Here is a 12,979-nt window from a genome sequence, read left to right as displayed (position 1 = left end):
CCAGTCATTCCACTGGGAACGGCGTACACGGCTCGTGTTGTCTATAGTTCAGCCATGCCTAGACGGCCAATACTGCGGTTCTATCTCGTCCGCATTGTTACTTTGTGCCAGGAAGGGCTCTCAACAAGGGAAGTGTCCAGGCGTCTCGAAGTGAATCAAAGGGATGTTGTTCGGACATGGAGGAGATACAGAGAGACAAGAACTGTCGATAACATGTCTCGCTCAGGCCATCCGAGGGCTACTACTGCAGTGGATGATCGCTACCTACGAATTATGGCTCGGAGGAACCCTGATAGCAACGCCACCATGTTGAATAATGCTTTTCGTTCAGCCACACCATGTCGTATTACGAATCAAACTGTGCGCAATAGGTTGCATGATGCGCTACTTCACTCTCGACGTCCATGGCGAGGACCATCTTTGCAACCACGACACCACGCAAGGCGGTACAGATGGGCCCAACAACCTGTCGAATGGACCGCTCAGGATTGGCATCACATTCTCTTCAACGATGAATGTCGCATAAGAGCTCCAACCAGACAATCGTCGGAAACGTGTTTGGAGGCAACCCGGTCAGGCTGAACGCCTTAGACACACTGTCCAGCCAGTGGAGCAAGGTGGAGGTTCCCTGATGTTTTCGGGTGGCATTATGTGGGGCCGACGTACGTCACTCGTGGTCATGGAAGCCGCCGTAACGGCTGTACGATACGTGAATGGCATCCTCCGGCCGATAGTGCAACCATATCGGCAGCATATTGGCAAGGCATTCGTCTTCATGGACCACAATTTGCGCCCCCATCGTGCACATCTTGTGAATGACTTCCTTCAGGATAATGACATCGCTCGACTTCAGTGGCCAACATGTTCTCCAGACATGAACCCTATCGCACATGCCTGTGATGGATTGAAAAGGGCTGTTATGGACGACGCAACCCACCAACCACTGTGATGAATCTACGCCGAATCGCCGTTGAGGAGTGGGACAATGTGGACCAACAGTGCCTTCATGAACTTGCGGATAGCATGCCACGACGAACAGAGGCGTGCATCAATGCATGAGGACGTGCTACTAGGTATTAGAGGTACCGGTGTGTACAGAAATCTGGGCCAACACCTCTGAAGGTCTCGCTGTATGGTGGTACAACATGCAATGCGTGGTTTTCATGAACAATAAAAAGGGCGCAAATGCTGTTTAGGTTGTTCTCTATTCTGGTTGATCTCTACTCCAATTTTCTGTACAGGTTCCGGAACTCTCGGAACCAAGGTGATGCAAAACTAATTTTGATGTGTGTATATGAACAACACTAGGCGTGTCAACATCACAATCAGTGACGCGAACTAGGCGTCCCGGTACCCAGCATTTCCCACACCACTTGTCCCGAATACGCTACCCGTAAGGGGTGAGGTTTGTCAGCCGAGAAAAATAGAGGGGGAATCGTCTCTTGCTTAACGCTCCTGTCATGAATTTGTAGTTGTCCGATGTGCTTCGTGCACGAAATCAAAGTGGATTCAGCATTTTTTTACCCGAACAGTTCTGCGGGTCCTCATTATAGTCCACACTTACAATAATGTTACAATAGTAACGTGCAAGCAGTTTCGGATATAACATAATTACATTCGAAAAAGCTACAACTTAGAAAAAATACACCAAATGCAAAACCAAAATTCAGATATAACACTACATATTTTATATTCCATAAAATTAACAAGAAAATATATGTAGAACAATATATATACATACTATTCATTTATAATGTATTTATCTGGGAAAGACTTATTAAATAACTCAATATGAGAACTGGCATTCAATCGGGCACAAATTGAGCGCCCTTACAGAGGTACAGAGATATCTCTAGCTTATTTTTGATAAGCCCGTCTTCAAAATGCCACTTCATTGTATATGACTGAACAACCATCTTTTGAATGTTACATTTCTTATTTCCTTGCTTGTTAAGAAAATTCGAGAGGAATGCCGCCTTATGCAGAACACCTATGGCGTCTCACATATGGCGGAATTCCACTCCAGTATATGATTGAATTTGGTATTAATAACGCTAGACATTTTTCTAATAGTCCAATGTCGAAATGAAAAACAAAGAAGGGGGTGGGGAGGAGATTTGAAAAACACGACTTTTTCGACAAATCTAGGTGCACCGTTGTAATATACATTGAAAACCAAAGCACTTTTATTTCATTCATAAATATTAAACTCAATTTTTTTCAAGGGGGTGTTTCGCCTCCATAACGGGCGTCTTTTATTTTGCTCTACACTACAACATATTCAAAGCCGAATAAAATCGAAGTTTATACCTTGCGTGGGTTTCCTTGTTAGAATAATTTCGTCACAATTTGGACTCTAGCTCAGACTGTTCAGTGGGGACTCAAGAGTATTTTACAGTGTCAGCCCTTGAAATAACTTCGTCGGTGTCGGACAGACATACGTTTATCACAATTGTCGCTAATTCGGAGATACAACGTTTCTCGTCTATGAACACATACACTATATACAATTTCGCAGTATTACCGGATTTATTTGCAATTTATAGCGAGTTTCTAACCACTACATGGGGTCTCGAGTCATTTTAGATCTGTTAACATACAGCAAGTGTGTTTTTCACCAGTCTGCCACTTATTACGTGCATTGAGTGAATAAATAGTGAATGATAATGAACTCTAAAATCGTTGTTGGGAAATATTAATTGCAACCTAACAGTTTCGTATTCTGATTTTGTGTATGACGGAGAATTAATTTGAATTTTTCATTAAGAAAGCAAAAAGTACGACCTCTATATCCTACGACATTGATACGAGCTAACGGACAATTATGTATTCATATAGTTCTTACCGTACCATCGCACCTCTTGCCCCAGAGTTCGGAAACTGTCCACAAAAGGTGAGAGAATCAAAAGTGATCAAGAGGATTGGGATGCAGAACGCAAACAGTCTACTCACAGGATGTGCAGTCTTCTAAAAATTGTGATCACTTCTTCCGTTTAACAGCCAGAAGTTACACTACTGCTTTATTCCGTTCTCCTGGCGGCGACTGCATGGATGAGAGTGGGGAAGATACCGAATGACGCTGACGTTCTAAGAATAAGAATATGAAATGCTAAATTTTATTTACTGTTATACACATAACAATTGTTGCCATATGGAAGACAAATTATTCAGGACGTTGTGAATAGTGGACCCGGGGAAACAGGATTTTCATGGGTAGAAAATAAGTAAGCACTTAAAATAAATGTCGCAGTAATCTCTTGCCTTGTCATTTGTAGCAATCGCATTAAATGTTTAGGAACAATCGACTGCAACCATTTAAGTCATTTGAAATCCATCAATGCAGCTACTGAAAACTGCCTATGGTCCGACCACCGAGGCCTAAATCCCTCACAATCCAAAGATGGCACTAAACTTCTCAAAGACATCTGCTCCATCATCTCCCACTGGAAGGAACGTTTTCATAAACTTCCGAACAGCGAAACGAGTGTTGAGGAAAATAGAGTCAACGTAATTCCTCAAAGGCCAACTTAGTATCAACTCGAAAACGTTACTTCACTCCAGAAAGTCGAAGAGGCTATCCACCAGCCGAAGAACAAGAAAGCAGCTGATGTAGATCGGACCTCTGGAAAGTTCTGTAAGAAATGAGGTCCGAAGCTTACTCAACGTATGCACCTACTTACAGCCAAGATATGGGATGCTGGAACCACTCCAGCTAACTCACAAGATGGTCGTAATCGTATTCAAAAAGGTGAACAAAGCCGATTATGGCAACTACCATGGAAAATAGCTACTTCAGTCTGCTGGGAAAATTTTTGCCATAGTTATGCCTAACTGCCTGATGCCCCTTGCTGTAGATACCCTGCAAAAATCCAATGTTTTTAGACTAAACGGAGGTACAGTTGGTATGACATTTAGCGCCCGACAAAAGCAGGAGAAATAAAGAAAGGATCTTCCCCTCTGTATGGCCTTCATAGATATTATCAAGGCTTTCGACTCTGTTAATCGAGAGACTCTTTGGAGGGTCCTAGACTCAATCGGATGCACCCCAAGCTGTAGACTAATACTCTACTGTTGTACGGTAACATGAGCGCCACAATCCTCATCAATTGATATAAACCAGAGAAGCTTTAGAAATCAAAGCAGGGAGGTGTGATCACCCCTCCTTTTTTCCAGAATTTGTTGGAAATTTATTACACCTCGATGAAGGAGAACTACCATTGTGAGTTGAAATAGTCTATAAGGCGGATGGTGGGTTTTTGAGTTTCAGTAGACTGAGAACTACGCCCGAGGAAATCAAAACGTCTGTCGCCGAACTCCAGTATGCAAATAATAATGTTGTCATGGCTAACTTAGAGGAAGCCCTTCAAGCAATTCTGAATTTTTCCAGTGAGGCATAAATGAGCATCGGTCTAGATGTAGACCTCAGGAAAGCAAATATTTTGCATCAATCTTTACCAAAGACCATTTATAAAGCTCCAGCTGTGATACTCAACGATGAAATCCTGCGGAATGTTGAGCACTTTCTTTACCTTGGCAGTCATCTTTCGACAAACGCGAATATTGAAGCTGAAATCCAGCACCTCATACAACGTGCTAGCGCAGATTTTGGCCATTTACGGGACTGCGTCTTCAACTCCCATGACGTCAACACTCAGACTAAACTCTTTGTCAGACCATCATTATCGCAACTCTCATTTATGTGTGTGGGGCCGGGATCGCATATAAAGGACATATGAAACTCGATGCCTCACGATAATACTGGAAGTGAAATGGGAAGACCAACGTCCCAACATCAGTATCCTGGAGGAAACAACTACTGTCGGCATGGAGATCACCATTATCATCAAACACCAACTCCGATTGCCTGATCGTATTACCCAGATGCCCGACGGACGTTGCCTAGCATGGACAAAAAGTAGAAACGTATTAGTAGAAAATATGGTTTCGGGATTAGTCTCCTCAGCTACTTGCAAACCCATAAAGGACACTTATTCTCGTGGAAGACGAAAAAAAACAACAAAAAAACTCGTTAGCGAGTCAGTACTTACGATAAAGTGCCAAAAAATTCTGAAATAAATGCACTTTTTTGTAATTGCAAAGACGGATTTCAAATAACTTCATTATTGTAAAACAATTACGGACGCTATCATTACACAAATAAAGAATTTAATAAATTGTAACATCCATGGATCTTCATGGACTTTCCACTTACAAACCAACGCAAAGATGGCCACTCACGTAACTAGAAGCTTGAGAAACATACATGATCAACGATATTTTACAGGCCCGTACGAATCTTTTTCGCTTATACTTAGTCCAGACCCACTAGTACAAGCATCAGTTTTTGCTTGGATCTCGTCAAGCTCTGATGACACTAAAATCCTTGTGACGCAGAAAACAAAAAATGGAAAACAGGATATGTGGTGCAAAACTGTTTAACGAAATAAAAATTATTCTCACGTTTTGTATGGCAGTTGAAGGTATCTCCATGAAATTAGCATAGTTTTCTCAGGATTATCGAAGAAACTTATTCTATAGCACTTAAGCTCTTTGTTTAAAAAGCAGGATGCAATCGTGAGAGAAGCTGTAACACCACACGAAATACTGGCAGCATTACTTGGTTTATATACGCTTATGCGATATACAAAGATTTGCATCTATTGTACAGTTCCTTTCTCTTTTCCCTCCTATCCTATTTTTCCTTTATTGAATTTCGGTTCCCCCCGAAGAGGGCGGGCTGGCAGCAGCTTAGTACGCTGCTCTTCAGCCTACAGAATTTTTAAAACATAAGAAGATAAGACACAATAAAAGCAGGCGATAAAACGGTGATTTAAATTGTAAAACGGCGGAAAATTATGGAAAGTTAAAACATAAAAACAAAGGGTTGGCGATGCTAATAAAATACACAGGAAGCAGACAGGTAAAATAGTAGACAGACGATTAAAAAACAGGGCGACAGTCTGGTTTCTGTTCGCAAGAGATATAAAAACACACCCAGCGACAGTATGATTTCCGTTCGCAACACTTCGGAAAAGACGCACAACACTGAACACTCACTTCCCATCTTTGGTCCTCAAAGAATTTTTCTTTCTGATCGTTACATCTTCGTCCGCAGTAGAGTCAGTTCATACACTCTGTGTTAGACACAGATCGTATGAAATATCCCTGTTTGTCTTGTAGTGATAAGCTTTCAGTTAAATCCCCCAAAGACGAGGCTGGTCTTTGTGTTCTCGAACAAACTCTTCCATCAATTTGCGGTCGATTTCATTCAGATTGATTGTCATGACACTACCGCGAAGACTGTCTCTCGACTGTTTTTAGTTTGTGCACGAACACCAAAGTTTTTACACACGCTCCAACATGTGCTTGTCCGTATATTTACACAATCTTGCATACCGGAAAATTGATCACGCCTCAGACATCTTCTACAGTTCAGATATTTGCAAAATATTGCCGTACGGCAGCTGCACCATGCTTGCACTACATATGCAATCACACATGCTTGCTAAGCTTGTAGTTAGGTCTGTACCCGTCTTCACTTTGGCACTTCTTATGATCAAATGTGTGGAATTATCAGCCCTTGCAGATTCATAAGACACCGCAGATGCATCTCGCTCAACAGTCTCTCAAACCACAAATTATTAAAAACGCCAGAGGAACGTGTAATGGAGTTCGTAAGCGTGCCAAAGAATTGTTAAAACAGGTATTCCTTGTCAATAGCACCCTCGTCTCGTCCAGGAAACCGTTACACGTCTGGCTCGGGTTTCCGAGATGCAGCAACCTCTTTCAGTATGGTTCATACGAGGTCTGTCTGAAAAGTATCCGGCCTTTGATTTTCCCGCGCAAAACAGAGACGATAGCTCTGCGCCACTGTATATAGTAAAGGGAGAGACCTATACGTGCATGCGCGAATTTTGTCCCCGCCTTCCAGCCCTTCCAGCGAGTCAGTCGCTGCCTGTCGGTCGCTGAGTGAGGTGCTACACAACGTGTTCGTCGGATTACCGATTCTCTCAAGCAAAGATACTACATCAAATTTTGCCAAAAGCTTGGTGATTCTCAACAAACAATTCGTATGATTCAGCAGGTTTTTGGAGAAGATGCGACGGGTGTAACACAAATTAAGGAGTGGTTCAACCGATATAAAAATAGCCGCACACCAGGGGAGAGTGATCAGCGTTCTGGCAGGCCCCAAACTGCTCGAATTGCAGGTGTTGTTGAGAGGGTGATGGCAGTTCGTCGTTTGACCGTGCGCTAGATTGCCTAAGAGTTTGGAGTGAACAAAGATGCTGCACATGCAATTTTGCGTGATGATTTGAACATGCATCGAGTGGCTGCGAAATTCCTGCCCAAGTTGTTGTCGCCGGAACAAAAAGACCTCCGTTTTGACGTTGCACAGGACCTTATGGACACCACCAACACTAATCCTGGCTTTCTGAACACCGTGATAACTGGAGGTGAGTCATGGGTGTACAGGTACGACCCAGAAACTAAAAGACAGTCGTCACAATGGAAGCATCCCGAGTCTGCAAGGCCGGAGAAAGCGCGGGAGGTGAGAAGCAAAATCAAGGTGATGCTGACTGTCTTCTTTGATGTCCGTGGAATTTTGCATCACGAATACGCACCAGAAGGACAAACAGTGACAAAGGAGTACTATCAAGATGTTCTCCGGCGACTCCGTGACGCAGTACGGCGCAGAAGACCAGACATGTGCACGGCGAAAAACTGGCAACTGCATCACGACAACGCCCCCTCACATTCATCCCACTTGATCCAAAATTTCTTGGCCAAACACGGAATTACAGCCGTTCGCCAACCTCCCTACTCTCCAGACATGGCTCCCTGCGACTTCTGCTTGTTTCCAAAGCTGAAGACGCCATTGAAAGGATCACGTTTTGAGAGTATAGAAGAGATTATGCGGAACACGACGAAGGAGCTGAATACCATTCCAAAAGAAGACTTCCAGAGGTGTTTTCGGAGGTGGAAGGATTGGTGGGCTAAGTGTATGCAAGCAGGGGGGTTAGGGTTCCAACCACGTCAGGTATTCGAAATATTTTTTCTGGCCAAAGGTCGGATACTTTTTAGAAAGGCATCGTATACTTCCCTACAAATATGCACATCTAATTCGTCGTTGTCCTCTCAAATACATGTTCCATAAATAGGGCCGTGTTTAGGCACAAGCCACGCAACCCGCCGATTGGGGCGCCAAGCTGAGAGGGATGCCAGAGGCGCCATAACGTAGATTTCTGTACAGTACATATCACACTTCGTAGCGCACGCTTGGGCGCCCCTGGCGCCCAAATGCTACATTTGTATATTGTGCATATCGCAGTTAGCAACGAAAATTGACACAGGTGAGAAAGTACGAGGGAAAAGGGGGGAAAGGGGGTGCCAAATGGTAAGTTGCTTGTGTGGGGAAAATGTTCTCGAACTGTCTCTGTCCATAAAGACCATATTTAACTTATATTCCCTCCAGTACAGTATCTGTCGCGTCTGCCCCCTACCACTCTTATGGGTCCTCATCCTCCATCAGCTCCTTTCCCGGTTCCCCCCCCCCCTTCGCTTTTACTCTCCTTTCCCCCCTTTTTGTTTTCCCATCTCCTGTCCAGTTTCCCCCCACCTGCTCTCGACTGTGGTGTCACCTTTGCCGACTTTTTCGTGCTGTGTTCTAGTGCCTATTCAGTGTTGTGTTGCGAACAGAAACCATGCTGTCGCTGGGTGTGAATTTTATATACTTTGCGAACAGAATCCAGACTGTCGCCGTGTTTTTTAACTGTCTATTGTTTTCCCTGTCTGCTCCGTATGTATTTTTATTCGCTTCATCATCCCTCTGTTGCTTGTTTTAATTTCCCCATTTTCTTTTCACCTTGTTACTCACTAAGTCCCCGATTTTATCGCCTGTTTTTTTATTATTATTTATTCTCCTGCTCTTTGTCAGAAAATCTGTAGGCTGCAGAGCGGCGTCCTAAGCTGCTGCCAGCCCGCCCCCCTTTGGGGGGAATTGAAATTCAATAAAGAGAAAAAAAAAAAAAAAAAAAAACAGTACAGTATCCTCTCCTTCCCGACCCCACCGAACACCTGATCCTTAGTCTCTTCTTCCCTGGGCTTACCGTTACCTGCGCCACCATCTATGTCCGCCCCAACGCCCCTATTCCCTTCGACTTCCTCTCCCACATCGACCGTACCTTCTCCTCCTACGTGATCGCCGCCGACCTCAACATCCATAGTCGTTCCGCTGCCCAGTTAAGGCGGTGGCATCGGTTCCTCTCTTCCCTTCAAGGCGACCTCATTCCCATCCCCCAGCACACCCGTCCCGAATCCAACACCACTCCCGATGTTATCCTCTCCTCCCCCAACCTCCTTGGCCGCATAACGGTGGATTTCCTGGAGCCTATTGGTAGCGACCATCTCCCGGTCCTCCTCACTGTTCCAGACGGTCGCCGCCCCCGCCCCGACCCTCGTCATGACCCTCCCCCTAAGTACATCCATGACTATTCCCGTGCCAACTGGAATGCCTACCGGGATACCCTCTCCACTCAGGTCGATAGCCACCCCTTCACCTACCACCACCCCGATGATGTCACCCATGCTGCCTCCTTTCTCCAGCAGACCTTGTCTGAGGCCGTGGAGGCCCACGTCCCTACTGTCGCCATCCACCCCCACCGTCCTACCTTACCCCCACAGGCCGTCCTCCTCCTCCGTGAATCCCGCCGTCTCTACCGTGCCTTCCTGTGCACACGTGACCCGGACACACTACGACGCCACCGGCAACTCCAGCGACACATTCATAATTTGCTCGCGGCTAAGAAACGCCAGGACTGGCGACAGACATGCACCCGTTTAACTGCTACCCTACCTATCAACTTGTCCAAGTTCTGGTCAGCCTTCCGTCGCCTTACTGGAACTAAACCCTCCCCCTACTATCCTCTTCTCCATGATGATCACCCTTTCCCTGACACCCTTAGTAAGGCCAATCACTTTGCCTCCTACCTTTCCGATGTCTTTTCCATCCCCGATGATCCCCAGTTCGATTACTCCCTCTTCCCGGATATCCGCGATCGAACTGACACCTCTGTCCCTCCCCTCGCTCCTGGTTTCCAGTACTTGGACAACATTGCACACACGGAACTCAATGCCCCTATCACTACACAGGATCTCCTTGCTACACTCCGCACAAAACGCACCACCGCTCCTGGTCACGATCGTGTCACCTACCGTCACCTTCGTGAAGCTCCAGTCTCTTTCCTCTCCACCCCGGCCAGGCTCTGCAATGTAGTCCTGTCCACCGGTTACTACCCCGACCTGTGGAAAACCTCCCGTGTCCTCATGTTCCTTAAACCTGGCAAACCGCCGTCCGACGTCTCCTCCTACCGTCCCATCAGCCTTACCTCGGTCTTCAGCAAGGTCCTGGAATCTATCCTCACCCAACGCATCCACCAGCATCTCCGCCAGCACCGCCTCCTTCCCATTACCCAGTGTGGCTTTCGGCCATCCTTCTCTTCCGACGACCTTCTCCTTCACCTGACTCATCTCCTCTCCGAACAGCTTAATTCCCGTCGCTCTGCCATCTTCCTCTCCCTGAACCTCGAACGTGCTTATGACTGCGTATGGCATCCTGGTCTCCTCTTCAAGCTCCAAACCTTCGCCCTTCCCATTAACTACATCCATCTGATCGGCTCCTTTCTCTCTCGCCATCCTTCCTATGTCACCATCCATAACACAGATTCCTACACCTTTTTCCCCTCCGCCGGTGTGCCCCAAGGTTCTGTCCTCTCCCCCCTTCTGTACCTTTTGTACACGGCGGACATGCCGCCGCCGTCACCCCCCGTCCACCTTCTCCAGTTTGCCGATGACACCGCCTTCCTTGCCCTTGCCCCCACCCTGCAGCGCTCCCAACACCTTCTCCAATCCCACCTTGACCGTTTCACCTCTTGGTGCAACCAGTGGTTGCTCAAGGTCAATCCCTCCAAAACCCAGGCGATCATTGTAGGCAAAACCACCCCTTCCTTCCGCCTCCTTGATTTCTATCTCACCATCTATGGCCGTCCTATCGCCCTCACTCCCACCCTTAAGTACCTTGGCGTCACCCTCGACCGTCGCCTCTCCTGGACTCCCTACCTCCGGACAATCCAAGCCAAGGCACACTCCCGACTCAGTCTCCTCAAGCTCCTCTCCGGCCGTACGTGGGGTCTGGACCCCTCCACCATCCTCCACACCTATAAATCCCTCATCCGCCCTATCCTTTGTCATGCCCATCCGGCTTGGATCTCTGACCCCCCCCCTACCTTTTACAAATCCCTCCAAATCCTTGAACGTCATGCTCTCCGCCTCGCCTATCGCATCTGTCTACCCTCCCCTACGCTGATCCTGTACGATCTCATCCCCTTCCCCCACCTCCTCCTTTTCCTTGAAAGGATACGGATCCTGTACACCTCCCGTAAACTCGATGCTCCTCACCCGTTCGTCTCCCCGATCCTCTCCCACCCCCGCCCGCTGCCGCGCCTGTATTCCCACGTCCCACCCGGTCTCCATCTCTCAACCCTCCTTACCCTCTCCCAAGGTGGCTTCCACCAGCTCCCCCTCCCTGATGATGTCCTCCTCCCCTCCATCTACCCCTCCTATCAACTTTGACCCTGCCCCCCCCCCCACTTCCGGTGTCCTTTCCTTTAGGCACCCTCCCTCCCTTCTCTTCCCTTCCCTTCTCTTCTCTTTCCTTTTACCCTGTCCCCTCCCTCCACCCCTCTTCCCCCGGGCTTCCCCTCCCCCTCCCTCCCTCCCCCTATCTCCCCTGCCCGTGGCATCTCTGCTCCCCCCTCTCGATCTCCCACTTCCCTTCCTCCTCCTCCTCTGTTGGCAGGTCCCCGGACTCGCACACGTACAGTGAACATTTGCGCACTGGAGGTCATCGCCGTTAGTGTCTCGTGTGTGTGCCTTCGTTTGTGTTTAGTGTTTGTTCGCCGAAACGCCGCCACTGTTCACGTGTACCATCGCCATCATCCCTGTTTTGTGCGCCGCCGTGTCAACCAGAGTCAGTGATGTTTTCTCGCCAGGCGTGAACGGCTAGGTGTTTTTTTTTTTGTTTTTTGGTGTCTACATTGTTTTGCCCGCCATTTTGATTGTATTCTCTGTGCCCCCTCTATTTATTACTTATTGTACATCTCGAGGCTGAAGAGCGGCGTACTCAGCTGCTGACAGCCTGCCTTGTGTAAGGTGATAAAAATCACAATAAAGAAAAAAAACAGTACAGTATCCCCCCCCCCCCCCCCCCGAGTCCTTTCGAATTCCCCTCCTCTGCCTACCCCACTCCCTGTCGCGTCTGCCCAGCGCCCCCCACCCCTCTTATGGGTCCCCATCCTCCATCAGCTCCTTTCCCGGCTCCCCCCCTTTTTTATTTTCACATCATCTGTCCAGTTTCCCCCCACCTGCTCTCGGCTGTGGCATGTCACATTTGCCAACTTTTTAGTGCAGTGTTCCAGTGACTGTTCAGTGTTGTTCGTCTTTCTCGTGTTGCGAACAGAAACCATGCCGTCGCTGGGTGTGAATTTTATGTCTTTTGCGAACAGAAACCAGACTGTCGCCGTGTTTTTTAATTGTCTGTCTATTGTTTTACCTGTCTGCTTTGTATGTATTTTCTTAGCGTCATCATCCCTCTGTTCTTTGTTTTAAGTTCCACGATTTCTTTTCGCCATGTTACTCTTTAAGTCTCCGATTTTATAGCCTGTTTTTATTATTTGTTCTCTTCATCTTTCTAACAAAGTCTGTAGGTTGAAGAGCGGCACACTAAGCTGCTGCCAGCCCGCCCCCTTCGGGGGGAATTGAAATTCAATAAAGGAAAAAAATAAAAAAAACGATACAGTATAATTCCAAGCCAACATATCTATGGACGAAAGGAGTCATTTACGCAGTTACTGGTACTGTTACTTACGCACAGAATGTATTAACGTGGAACATGTGCAACTTACTGACAAGTATGACAGGTGTC

This window comes from Schistocerca americana, unplaced genomic scaffold, assembly GCF_021461395.2.
Source record: "Schistocerca americana isolate TAMUIC-IGC-003095 unplaced genomic scaffold, iqSchAmer2.1 HiC_scaffold_15, whole genome shotgun sequence".
NCBI classification, from domain to species: Eukaryota; Metazoa; Arthropoda; class Insecta; order Orthoptera; family Acrididae; genus Schistocerca; species Schistocerca americana.
This window is presented reverse-complemented; position numbering follows the sequence as displayed.